This window comes from Lycium barbarum, chromosome 5 (assembly GCF_019175385.1).
Source record: "Lycium barbarum isolate Lr01 chromosome 5, ASM1917538v2, whole genome shotgun sequence".
Taxonomy (NCBI): Eukaryota; Viridiplantae; Streptophyta; class Magnoliopsida; order Solanales; family Solanaceae; genus Lycium; species Lycium barbarum.
In genome coordinates this window covers 56,939,437-56,953,307 of record NC_083341.1, presented here as the reverse complement: position 1 = coordinate 56,953,307, position 13,871 = coordinate 56,939,437, and the positions used below count along the sequence as shown (strand labels likewise).

The 13,871-nt window shown below is 37.7% G+C and overlaps 1 long non-coding RNA gene and 1 pseudogene across 3 annotated transcripts; both read left to right on the top strand.

Annotated features, from left to right (window-relative positions):
• Positions 1 to 301: 301 nt before the first annotated feature.
• On the top strand, positions 302 to 2,740 carry LOC132640855 (threonine synthase, chloroplastic-like; annotated as a pseudogene).
• A 2,303-nt stretch (positions 2,741 to 5,043) lies between these two features.
• LOC132640854 (uncharacterized) lies at positions 5,044 to 13,667 on the top strand. 3 transcript variants are annotated; one of them, XR_009582464.1, is made up of 5 exons: positions 5,044 to 5,533; positions 5,698 to 6,394; positions 7,305 to 7,355; positions 8,567 to 9,522; positions 13,360 to 13,667. It is a non-coding gene; the product is annotated as an uncharacterized LOC132640854 (long non-coding RNA). The 3 variants fall into 3 exon arrangements; XR_009582463.1 differs by having other exon boundaries at positions 5,050 to 6,394; positions 8,567 to 9,149; positions 9,451 to 9,522; XR_009582462.1 differs by having other exon boundaries at positions 5,044 to 6,394.
• The last annotated feature ends 204 nt before the right edge of the window (positions 13,668 to 13,871 follow it).

Here is a 13,871-nt window from a genome sequence, read left to right as displayed (position 1 = left end):
AATGCCCTTTTATACTTTCCTTGTCGCTACTTATTGGGTCAGACTTAAACATTATTTTTTTTTTAAAAAAATAATAAAAAGAGACAAAGGAACGCCTGAGTATGACGTAAAATTCATTCCGAAAGTCATCGACTAATTTGCCAATTATTATTATATTGAAAAGAAATTACCAATAGTGACTGGAAAAACGGACAGTTGAAGATTTAACCTGATGACGCACCCTAAACAATACATACAAATGAATACCCACTTGCCTACGAAAACATACAACACGTGTAAAACTGTATTGCCAAATCCTATTAGTAGAGTGCACCTTTCTGTGTGTCAGAAACTTCAGCAAACCAAACCCTTTACTCTGTTTTTCTTGCAAAATATAAACCAAACCCCAAATCCCCTGTTTCTCGCAAGTGTTTTATTTTCATTTGTTACCAATGGCTTCATTTTCTTCCATTCTTTCCTCACCCCACCACCCTACAAAATTCCTTCCTTTTAAAGTAACGTGCACCACCACTACCACTAGTAACCACCAAACAACTCTACCACAAACACCAAAAAAATCTGTGCTAAAATTTTCAGCTAAATATGTACCTTTCAACTCAATATCAACAAATATTCCTAGTGATGAATCCTACTCTCTTGATGAAATAATATATAGAAGCAATTCAGGTGGTTTGCTTGATGTGCAACATGACTTGGATGCTTTGAAACAATATGATGGTGAATACTGGAAAACCTTATTTGATTCTCCAGTTGGTAAAACTACATGGCCTTATGGCTCTGGAGTTTGGTCTAAAAAAGAATGGGTTTTACCTGAGATTGATAATGATGATATTGTAAGTGCTTTTGAGGGAAATTCAAATCTTTTTTTGGGCTGAAAGATTTGGTAAAAAGTACTTAGGTATGAATGATTTGTGGGTGAAAAATTGTGGGATTAGTCATACTGGTAGTTTTAAAGATTTAGGTATGACAGTTTTGGTTAGCCAAGTGAACAGGTTAAGAAAAATGAAACGAAATTTAGTTGGTGTTGGTTGTGCTTCGACTGGTGACGCGTCAGCTGCTTTATCTGCTTAGAGCCCGTTTGGATTGGCTTATAAGTTGGCTTATAAGCTGTTTTCAGCTTTTTTGAGTGTTTGGCTGGCCAGCTTAAAGTCATTTTATGCTTAAAATAAGCTCAAAAAAATAATTGGACCCATTTAACTTAGTTTATCTAAAGCAGCTTATAAGCTGAAAACAGCTTATAAGCCAAAAAAAATAAGTTGGATTACCCCAACTTATTTTTTTCAGCTTATAAGCTGCAAACAGCTTTAAGCTATAAGCCAATCCAAACGGGCTCTTATTGTGCAGCGGCTAATATACCATCTATTGTGTTTTTAACAGCCAATAAAATTTCCATAGCACAATTAGTTCAACCTATAGCCAATGGTGCTTTTGTTATAAATATTGACACTGATTTTGATGGATGTATGAAACTCATACGTGAAGTTACTTCAGAATTGCCTATATATTTAGCAAATTCTTTAAACAGTTTGAGGCTTGAAGGACAAAAAACTGCAGCAATTGAGATTTTACAGCAGTTTGATTGGGAAGTACCTGATTGGGTTATTATTCCTGGTGGGAATTTAGGTAACATTTATGCATTCTATAAAGGGTTCAAAATGTGTCAAGAAATGGGATGTGTTGATAGGATTCCAAGATTGGTTTGTGCTCAAGCTGCAAATGCTAATCCTCTCTACTTATATTACAAGTCAGGTTGTGATACGTTTGGCCTAAATTTTCTACCTTATTTGAATTTTATCATAATTGTGTTTTATTGCAAAAAGGTTTTCTTGGTGGAAATATCTCTTTGATATTTGACTAATCGGACTTATATAAAATTGATGATTCTTCCCTCTCACACCACAACACAATAACATTCACAATGTAATCGTTAAAAAGTTTCAAAGTTTCGTTTAGGGGAGACTATTGTCTCAATAGTTTTTAATCTTTCTCTTATATTAGTTTCTAATACGTAGGCCAATTGGTCAAACCATGTTAAACTATTATGATTCGTTTAGTATAATTTTCTTTGTTTTCGATTTATCGTAGTTCGAGGTTTACCATTGTTACTTTCCGCGTGACGCGTGAATATTTTGATCCCAACAGGTTGGACTAATTTTGAGGCAGTGAAGGCAAATACCACATTTGCTTCTGCTATACAGATTGGTGACCGAGCAGTTTATGCTCTCAAAAATTCAAATGGAATAGTGGAAGAGGCAACTGAGAAAGAACTAATGGATGCAACTGCACTTGCTGATTCAACTGGGATGTTTATATGTCCACATACAGGTGTTGCTTTAACAGCATTAATGAAGCTAAGGAATAAAGGGGTTATTAATCCAACTGATAAAACTGTTGTTGTTAGTACTGCTCATGGGTTGAAGTTTACTCAGTCTAAGATTGATTATCACTCGAAGGAGATTAAAGATATGGCTTGTCGCTTTGCTAATCCGCCAAAGCAAGTAAAAGCAGATTTTGGATCAGTCATGGATGTTCTGAATAAGTACCTCAAGTCTAAAGTCATAGTTTGTGATTCTACTACTAGTAATATACTTGCAAGATTTCACTTTTTTTTTTATCTATGTTTTCACTGGGTGTCTTCAGCATATGCCAAGACCCGTTTTTAAGTACTGTCAATTTGTTGGTATTATGTACACGTTTTAAAGACATGGTCTATGAAATGTCTGTCACAAATATTTACCAATTTGTTGCACTTATTGTAATGTGTTATATACATATATGTATATATATATATATATATATATATATATATATATATATATATATATATATATATATATATCAGGGCATAAGAATATGCTGCTTTAATTCTTCTATATGATATCGTATCCTTGAGAGATAGGGTGCCTGTGGTTGGTGTTTTTGTGGATAAGAAATATTGCGCAATTATTAAGACGTGTAATCCACACATGGAAAATTTGAACTCTAGTTAATTTAGTAGCTATCTTTTGAACAAGTTGACTAGGATTAGCGAGTAAACTGCAGGCCACCAAAAAGAAAAATATTCGGTTGCGGATTACAAAAATATAGGCATCAATAATCGCTGATAATATAAAAATAAAATAATTCCGACAACCTGGAACGTGTGGTTGGTCAATATCTGTGTAGCTACTCTCATTTTATGCCTACATTCTCCCTTGAGGATATAATCACTGTCCCATCTTGGAAGACATCAACATTCAAAATTACCCATGTATAATCCAGTGATAGATTCGCAATTTAAACAATATGGGTCCTGAGTTGATGTTGGTCTTAAAATATACTTATAGCTAACTTTATCTATATATGTTTTTCGCACGTTTATATATAGGGTTCAAATTGATATCACTGGGTTCGACAAAACTTGTAAAACCATTGGTGGACCATCTACCTGATAATCAATTGACTTGACCGATGTTTCCCCCTCAGCAACATATATATAGAAATTAAATGACCATCATGTGATGATAAGAACAATGTCTTTGACATTGACTCAGGAAGCTAACATGAAAACACAATATGCAGAGCCAAGCAGTAGCCAAACTTTGGCACGTCCTACATAGAAACAGAGTGAATTCCATAAAATCAACCAAAAACAAGAAGTCCGCCATCAGGATTAGATGAACTGAGATAAAATTTATTGGTACTGCGGCGTAAACGCCACACTAGGATGAGTCCTAGCTCTTCGACAAAATCAAGTCTTCTCGATCTCAATCTTCCTATGACTGAAGAAGATCCAGGGATTGGTCGAGAGAGCCTTGGATTTCGGATTGTTGAAATCCTGTTTGAAGTAGAATTCACAATGTAGCAAGCAGTTGCACCAATTCGTATCCGTTAGCTAGCTTGACTAATGAACTACTTCCTCCCACTCGAAATGGTTCATCCCAGAAAATGATCTTGTAAAGATCTCGTGTTTTATTTTCAGATTTGTTACGTGTAAAATAAAGATTTTTTGAGAAATTTAACATAAAATTTTGACAAAGGGGATTATAGCGGACCATGAAACAAATTGAGCCGTAACATTAATTCGTCGTGACAGAAGCAAGTTGTAATATATGACGATTAAAGATATTTTACACAAACTGCAAGAATAATATAGCGAAGATTATTACCAGGAAATATCTTCGAGCCCCAGTTAGCTCTTGTTTAGAAGAAAGAAGCCCAATTACTGCAGGCCTTGCAGTAAGGAAACATAAGTGCAAATATCTACATCGTTTTCTTCTTCCACAATGACAATATAATTTATGAGATTACAGCTAATGACTTAACAAGAATTCTAACACGCAGGTGCACCCATACGTGTTCAGTAGGAAGATGAGTAAATTATATATACTTGATTGAATAAATCATCCTCATTTTTACTATATTTTCAAGTAGATATGATTGGTTAAATTATTTTCCTCAGAAATATATTGTTTACTCAACAGTTAGAATCCTGCTAATAGAATTTACGTTTCATTTTACTCTGTGTAGTCTTTATAAAGAATCATTAATTAACGTCTGCTCGAATAAATTGCTCAGGATGAGAGAGAAACTCTAACCACTCTCTAAACTACACTCATCCTATCATGACTGATGCCCATCACCTAGCAGCGGATCTGACCCCTCCGCTACCACTGGAACAACTACATAATGAAACTAGTCAAATGGAGGAAGACCAACCTCAAAAGCATACCTACAATGAAGTTCTGTTGGAGAAAAATAACACCTCTTCCAGCACGTATCAAGATCCTTACTTCCAAACTATCACTGATGATGAGGAGGAAGAAGAGAAAGCTGAGGGACCTATATGTAACACTTAAGCTAATAAAACAATAAATAAAAGGAATAAAATAGAAATTTAAATTCAATTCATGATAATCAGCAAAACCCCATTACAAAAGACCTAGATATTTTAAAGGAACATGTCCAGCTAACAGGGATAAAAAAGGAAATAACAGACCTCTCTACACGTGACACATGTGACCTAATTGTTTATTCAGGATAATAGGCAACTGGGGTAAAACAGACGCAGACGACATTTGGGCTTTGATGGCCAAAGCCCAATAACTAAAGACAGATGACCACTTAAATAAATAAAATACATTCCACTACCCTTAAAGAACCTTGACATAGTTCAAGGTTCAAAATCGGAAAATTGGGATCTGAGGAACGACGGATCTTCCCATGTCGCCTCTTCCGGTGACAAGTTCGCCCATTGCACCAACCACTGTGTCACTTCTCTATTTCTTCACTTCACCACCCTACGATCCAGCACTGCAATGGGTTCCATCAAGACCCTACCATCATTAGCACAATATGGTGGATCTTGAGATGCAAAAATCTGACCCCCAATCTTCTTTTTGAGTTGCGAAACGTGATAAATCGGATGAATTTTGGATCCTCGTGGCAGCTTGAGTTCATAAGAAACTGAACTGATCTTTTTGACAACCTCGTAGGGACCGAAATACCTCACCGACAACTTCAAATTCTGGTGAATGGCGACCGAGCATTGACGGTAAGGCTGTAATTTCAAAAATACCAGTCACCCACTTCGAATTTTTGTTCACTTCTTCGGTTATCTGTGAAGTGTTTCATTCTATTCTGCGCTTTGATTAGATTATCCTTTAAAACTTTATCCATTAATTGTCGATCTCTGAGTACTTGATCCAATGTGTCTAGCTTGGTTTGAGCAATGAGTTCAAAGGTCGGTTGAGGCAGATCGTAGCCGTACAAGGCTTTGAATGGGGACATTCTCAAAGAGCTATGGTAATTTGAATTGTACAAGAGCTTCGCCTGGGCTAACCATTTGTTACATCCGGTATTTTTGCATATTCGAAAAATTGGAGATAACTTGGCTTGTAATGAATGAGGCCATAATTGGACCTTATTTGGTATGAATGTGTTGGCTATGAAATTATTGGTGTGAAATACGGAGGAAGGCCAAGGGCAAAAATTGAAATTTCGGAAATTAGCCTCGGGAATTTTAAATTAGCCATAAGTAATTGGGCTTGGGGAATCAAAAAAAAAAAAAAAAGAAAGAGAAGGCCCAAATATGCAAAGGGTGGCCGGCCATGGTAATTAAAATGGCCCAAGCCCACAATAAATTTAACTCATGTATTAATAAGAAGATGATCCATAATTCTTTCCTTTTCAAGAAGTTTCAAGAACATAAAATTGAGAGGAAAAAGAAAGAAAGCCTACGGCCAAGAAGAGAAAGAGAAAAGAAAAGAAAAAAAAAATTTCTTGGAGTTAAATCCTTGGTTCAAAAATCCATTTCTTGTGGGATTATTACTAAGTGCAAGATTCTCTACAACTTGGTACAATTATTTTGGCAAGAAACTATCTTTGGTAGCAAGGAGAATTTGTTGGTAAAAAGGTAAGAATCTTATGTTCTTTTCATGTTATGAAGCTTTGTTTATGTTGTGGAATGTAGGAATGGGTAGAAACTATGGAAATATGGAAGTTTGTATGGTATTGGTATGTATGCATATGTATGGCCGTGTGTGTGCATAATTGTGTGGTTGAGATGTGTTGAATTTTGTATTGTATCCTAGTTGTGATTATGATGGAATTTATATTGGAAGTGAAAGTTGAATGAATTAGGGGAAGTTGGAAAATATAGCATGTGGCCGTGTGGTGTGATGTGGATGATGGAAGGTGAATTAAATCTTGTTAGTATGTTAAGTGTGTTATTGTGAAGTGAATGAAAGAATAATGGTTTTTGTTATCATGGAAGAATGGTTGTTAAGTTGTTGTAGGAAATTATGCAAATTTATTGTCACTTATGTGAAAATGGAAATTAAAGTATTAAGAGGCAAATTATGGTTGTCATTGATGAAGTTGAAAGATAGAAATATATCATGAACATGTTTGCTAAAAGATTGGAAGTTGTGGGTGAATTATGCTTTTGGTAGGAAACTTGTATATTGTGCATACTTTATGTATATTTGGTGAAAACGATAGGATATGCCTTTGAATCATGTTGTAGTGATCTTAATGAGTGATGAATATGAAAATAATAAGTTTGGTTTGGAAGTGTAAGGTCGGAATGAAAGATGTTACGTTATGACGGAAAGATGGCAAATTGTGCCATATTATGTGTTTTGAAATACTTGTTGTCATTATGGATATTGTTGTTGGGTTGCGTTGATTGTTTGGCTGTGTTTAACTTTTGGGGATGTTATATGTATAAAGGAAATGCTGCCGAAATTTCGGTAGGCAAATATGTAATGAATTTGGAGTCTTAAGTCTTGAATTTGACAATTGGTAAACATGACCATTTGTAGATTCTGGACGAGATTGGAATCGAAGCCAAGCGAGCGTAAGGCGCAATCGAGGTATGTAAAGCCTACCCCTTCCTTCTTAGGCATGTTTTGAACATAATATGCTCGGCCGCGAGCCTTAAATACGACTTCGTTCCCCGGAATTCGAGATGGAAACCCGCTCCAATTCCTTCAGCGAGACTGAATCACTTTTCTTATAATTTGTCCCTAAAGTGAACTTTTGTATGAAACCTTCCTAAACGAAGTCGGAATACTCCCAAATGATTATGGATGACCTCTTAAGGTCTATTATCAGTAATTTACGTATGTCGCCTCAAGTTGGTCCGAGGTGGGCCCACAAGGCCCCGACACTTTTTATATGACCTGAATTGCCCTATTTCTGTCCGTTTCTCACAGGCAACATCTGGACTATTATTCTGATCACGATATGACTACTTTTTATATAAATTTTACAAAATGGCTTTGACATAAAAAAAAATCTGATTCTGGTAATAATCTGTCGTGCCTTCCCAAGCAGGATATAGGCGCACATTATGAACGCTATCCGAATACTCTGATTTGACTCGCTATTTGGCCTACTTCAGTTTGATTGAGTCGGTATAACGATCTGTATGTATGTGGTTTCTCATTAATCTGTTCATGGATGTCTCAATGCTTCCTTTCACCGGATCCCGGGCCGGTTTATATCGTGCAGATGGGCCGCCGAGTCCCTTGTCGGTGGCCGGGTCCCATGTATGAATTCCGAAGTATGATGTGTCTGGTTCCGGGGTGCTGTGGTATATGTCGTCCCCGGTTACCGTGTATATGTTACGAAGTATGATGTGCCCGGTTTCCCGGCGTGTGATCTGCCCCCGGGGTTACCGTGGTTATGATATGATGTGTTATGTGACAGAGATGTTTGAAGATGTGAAATCTTCTGAAATATGATATGTTGTGGCGCCAAAGGCAGGGGTGGCGACTACGTTCTTGTGCCCTATTATGATTCTGTTTGTCTGATTGGATTTCTGATTCTGTCTGTCCGTATGGATTATGATTCTGTCTGTCCGTCTGGACTATGATTCTGTCCGGTATCCTTCCGTCTGTCTGTCTAGACTACGACTCTGTCCGGTATATCTCTGTCTGTTCGTTGGATTACGATTCCGTTTGCTATATTTCTGTGCTTCCGGTTCAGACTATGATTATGTTTGTTATGTTTCTGCTTTATATACTCGGTACATTTTTCGTACTGACCCCCGGTTCTTCGGGGCTGCGTTACATGCCCGCAGGTACAGACGCACCTGAAGATACGCCGCCAGTCTAGGGCTCAGATTCTGCTATTTTGAAGAGCTCTTTTGGTCCGGAGCGTGTACTTTTGGTATATATCTTCTGTCTTCTGTATATTCTGTATGTATGGCAACTCCGGGTACGGCGGGGCCCTATCCCGTCATATGACTCTGTCGGTCTGTTTAGAGGTCTGTGGACATGTTTGTGGGTTAGGGTCTTTCTGTACGGATGTGTGTATATGTTGTGTTTGGGGCGACCCCATTCGCCGCGGCGGCCGGTCCGCATATGTTTATATATTGCTTTGCTGGCCGGTGTGGCCTTTGTTGGTATTTTCTGTGCGCAGGGTTATTTTGGATAGTATGTAAAACAAAGGAAACTCTGCCAAAATTTTTCTGGAAATTATCTAAATTTGAAATATAGCCTTGACGGCTTCTGCTTTATACTTGAATGCGTTTGATAACAGTTGAGATAACGTTGGATAGATGTGTTTGGGTGCCCAGATCGGGTACTAGTCACGGCCTACGGGGTTGGGTCATGACACCATTTGCTCCATTCTGCTGGTTTATGACTCGTCATACATCTCAGGTATGTTTCTAAACATCGATTTAACCCCTCCGATTGTCCATCTGTTTGGGGGTGATAGGAGGAACTTGGTTTTAGTTGAACTTGTAACCATTTGAATAGCTCCCTCCAAAAGTTGCTAACAAATTGGGTCACGATCTGAAACTATGGAACTAGGCAACCTATGTAATTTACAAACATTATCAACGAATAACTAGGCAATTGGTGAAGCAGTGTAAGGGTGGGTTAAGGCAAATAAATGGGAAAATTTTGTAAATCTGTCGATTACCACCAAGATTGAATCTTTTCCTCTTGATTTGGGCAGACCACATATAAAATTCATGGCAACATGTTCCCAGGCCCTCTTCAGGAGAGGTAATGGCTGCAATAATCCTGGGTAAGAAACATTTTCATCTTTGTTTCTTTGGCAAACTTCGCACTCTCTAATTTGTTTCTCACGTCTTGTAATAAGCTAGGCCATTAAAATATGTTTCTGATACGCTGTTGAGTAGCCAAAGCTCCTGAATTTTCTCCCCATGGGGTGGAGTGAAGATCAAAGATAGATTAGCTTTCGACTCACTTGACCCTTATTTCCTTCCTAAAGACATCCCTGATGTCAAAGAATTCCTTGCTATAATTTGATATCAGGAATGGAGTTTGGATTTAGACTGAGCTGAGTATAGGGTTTTAAGCTTGTTGATCACCTTCATAGCTCTCAATCACCTCTAAGACCCAGCCTGGTTGCACCGCAGTAATACCACCATATGCTCATTTCTCAAACTTTCTCGACAAAGCATCAGCTGCTACGTTTTCTCCCCATTTTTCTAAACTGGTTCTCTTAGCTGAGGCCCAATAATTTTGTGACACCTTTATGTTGTAATGATGTAGTTATCCGCTGATCCTTAAGAAATTTGAGGCTGAAATGGTCTGTTTTGATCACAAAATGATTTGTTTTGTAAATAACGGTGCCATTTTTCAACTGCATATGGTAATGCTATTAATTATTTTTCGTATGTAGACAAACCCAAGTGTTTTGGGCATAGTGATTGACTGATGTAAGCAATGGACCTTCCACCTTGGGCATAAACTGCCCCAATACCCTTTCTACTAGCATCAACCTCCACAACAAAAGGCATGGTGAAATTTGGCAAAGCCAAGATAGGACCTTGAACCATTGTTTGTTTAAGCTCCCCAATTGCAGTTGAAGCTTCCTCATTCCAACAAAACGCCCTTTCTTTAGCAAATTAGTTAAAGGCTTACTAATGGATGCAAAACCTTTAATGAATCGACGATAATAGTCTGTAAGGCCTAAGAACCCTCTCAACTTCTTGATTGTCTTAGGCGTGGCCTAACTGAGCATAGCTTCGACCTTAGTATTATCAGTACTAACCCCTATTAGTTGAGATTACATGCCCAAGATACTTAATTTGTGGTTGAGCGAAACTCCATTTAGATCTCTTTCACAAACAATTGGTGATCATTCAATGGGTTGAATACAGTCTGTAAATGTCTCACATGATCATGTAAAGTGGTGCTAATTAGGATATCATCAAAAAATACTAGCACAAACTTTCTTAAAAATGGGCCAAATACTTGATGCATAAGGGCCTGGAAAGTAGCCGGTGCGTTTGTGAGCCCAAAAGGCATCACTCGAAACTCCTACAGCCCATGATGAGTCCGAAATGCAGTTTTGTATTCATCACCCACCTTCATGTTAATTTGGTGATAACCCGAACGTAAATCTAATTTTGCAAAGTACTTTGCCCCAAATAGTTCATCCAACAAATCTTCCACCACCGGAATGGAATATTTGTTTTTTACCGTAATGTCATTAAGTTTATGGTAATCGACACACATTCTCCAAGTTGAATCCTTTTTTTTCTCAAGTAGAAGTGGTGAAGAAAAAGGATATACACTTGTAGTCACCATTTTGGCCTTTAGCATTTCTGCCACAATTGCCTTAATAGCATTTTTTTATTCAAAAGAATACATGTATGGTCGCAAATTCATAGGTTTAGCTCCGGGGACCAGTTCAATTGTATGGTCATTGGGCCTAGTGGGTGGCAACTCTTTGGGCTCTTGGAATAACTCTTCAAACTGACCCAATAACTCTAAGACCTCTACTGGGACAATTTCTGGTTCACTTATGTCTCCCATCATTGACAATTGGGCCACATAGTTCTATTGGCCCATTTGAAAAGGTTTGGTGATTTTCTAAGCATCCACATCCGTAATTGAGCTTGATTCATTGTGGCCCAATATGTTACACCTTGAAAAATTCTCCGTTGATGCGCAGTGAATAGACTAGCGAAGGACACGAAGTGTATGATATTTCAATAAGTAAGAAATAGCATTTGATGACCCTAATTGAGATTTGCAAAGACATTCGAGGTAAGAGAAGAAAGTTTTTCAAGAGAAGGCAAGGCATACATTATGTATCGGAAAGGATTTACGAGTAACCAGTTAATGATAACTTAATGATGTTTTGGAGAAGAGCTATAACGTCCCTTAGATTGTTAATGAGGTGCTAAACAAGTGTCAAGAAGGTTCTATAAGAATTGGAGATCGAATGAAACGACGGAAACCATTTCAGGGAAGTAGAGTTATACGACCACTTATACGGTCCGTATAAGGGGTCCGTATAACTCCTAGCAGGGAGATGTTTTTCTTGGTGGTGAACCACGACCACTTATACAGACCGTACAATAATATACGGACCGTATAAGTGTCCGTATAGTATCCGACGGGCTGATTTTTAGTTTTTGTATAAATAGATGCCTTGGGTTCTTTTATTTCATTTTTCATCTTCTAAAGTATTTAGAGCTCAAAACCCTTCTCCAAGAACATTCCACTCAAATCCAAGAGAAAACAAAGATCAAAAGACTAGAATCAAGTGTAAGAAACTCCTTAAGTTCATCCAAGACAAGAAATCCGAGTGGAGGTGGAACTAGGGTTTTTATCAAGTGAAGTGTTTCCACTCAAGGTCCATTCCCACACCATGTAAGGTAATTCTTATGGTATTTCCATGTTGTTTAAGGTATTGTGAAGTTGGAAGACTTGGATTGTAGAAGGAGATAGAAAATGGGTCTTGAATGTGAGAATAGTGATATTTTTTAGTAGTAGCTTGGATTGAGTCATGAATATTGATATGCAGTGATTATGATTATGTTATAAATGACATTAAGAACATGGGTTAAACATTGTATATGAGTGAACGTAATAGTGTGCTATGACCATGGATATGGATGATTGGAAGTGAATTGAGAAATATGGATAATGTAGGTGAATAAAGATTATTGTTATGATGTTGTGAATGTTATTATTGATGTTTGGGAGTTGACGTATAATATGGAGGAAGTTGTATAAACAAAGGAGATGCTGCCCAATTTTCTCTAGCTTTAGTCTAGTATGCAAAGCTACCGATTTTCTAATGTTAGTATATACTCTAATGAAGGTATAAACGTGAGTATTGAAGGAGAACGTCCAAGCGATAGAATAGCTAAACAAAAAGGTATGTAAGGCTAACCCTTCTTTCAATAAGGCATGGCTCTTTGGCCATATATCTACTCTTTCATGAGCCTATGTTGTCCTCCAAATGATGCTATCTCTAAAGCTACTAAAGCTCATGATTCTCGCTAAGTTACGATTCTATGAAATTCCTTATACGATGAGTGATCCTCTAAGGATAGATGTAATGAAATGATGATAGTAATGATGTCAAGTATGCTTATGGGCTCTCATGTATATGTGTTTATGTATGGCTATTATATAACCCCGAGCTTATATGGCCGGGTATGATATGTATTGCGCGCACCACTCCAGTTGGGTACAGATAACCCTGAGCCTTGGTAGGGCTAGTTATGTATAATCATCGAGCCTTGTCATGGCCGGGTATGTGAAACACCAATCCTTCATGGTCGAGTATGCTATAAATATGAATATGTAAACGAATATGAATAGGATTATGAATATGGAAATGGGTATGAAAGCTAAATTAGTACGGATAATAATACGGATACGGATATGGATGTATGTACACAATCACGCATTAGAAATGGAAGGTTCTTATGAAAAGCAAGTAAGTGTTTATGACGATGGTTCTACTACCTCCCATCTTATGCTATTTCTTATGTTGTTATTATGCTTCTTTAATGATGATTGATCATGCTTTACATACTCAGTACATTTTTCGTACTGACGTCCTTTTGTTGTGGATGCTGCGTCATGCCCGCAGGTGGCCAGGGAGACAGGCTTGATCCATAACTTTATTACTCAGGGACTACGTAGCGGAGCTCCATTTCATTCGGAGCTATAGCTTTTGGTATCTATTCTTTTGTGTAAATACTTATGGGTATGGAGGGGTCCTGTCCCGCCTATATGATATGACATACTCTCCTTAGAGGCTCGTAGACATGTGTATATGGTTAGATGTATTTGGCCTTGTCGGCCTATATTTTGGATATCATTTCGTTAGCCTCGTCGGCTTATGTACATTGTTGTGGGCATAACTGTTGATGGTAATATAAATATACTGTTGCACAATGGAAATAGTATGAATGATGGATAAAAAGTATGATTTAGATATGTGGCTCACCTAGATGTAAATGTGTATGCACGTTAACAGGTGCCCGGATGGGTTAGCACTGGGTACCCGTCATGGCCCTCCGGTTGGGTCACGACAAAAGTGGTATCAGAGCAGTTCTGTCCTAGGGTGTGTCTACAAGTTGTGTCCAGTAGAGTCTTGTT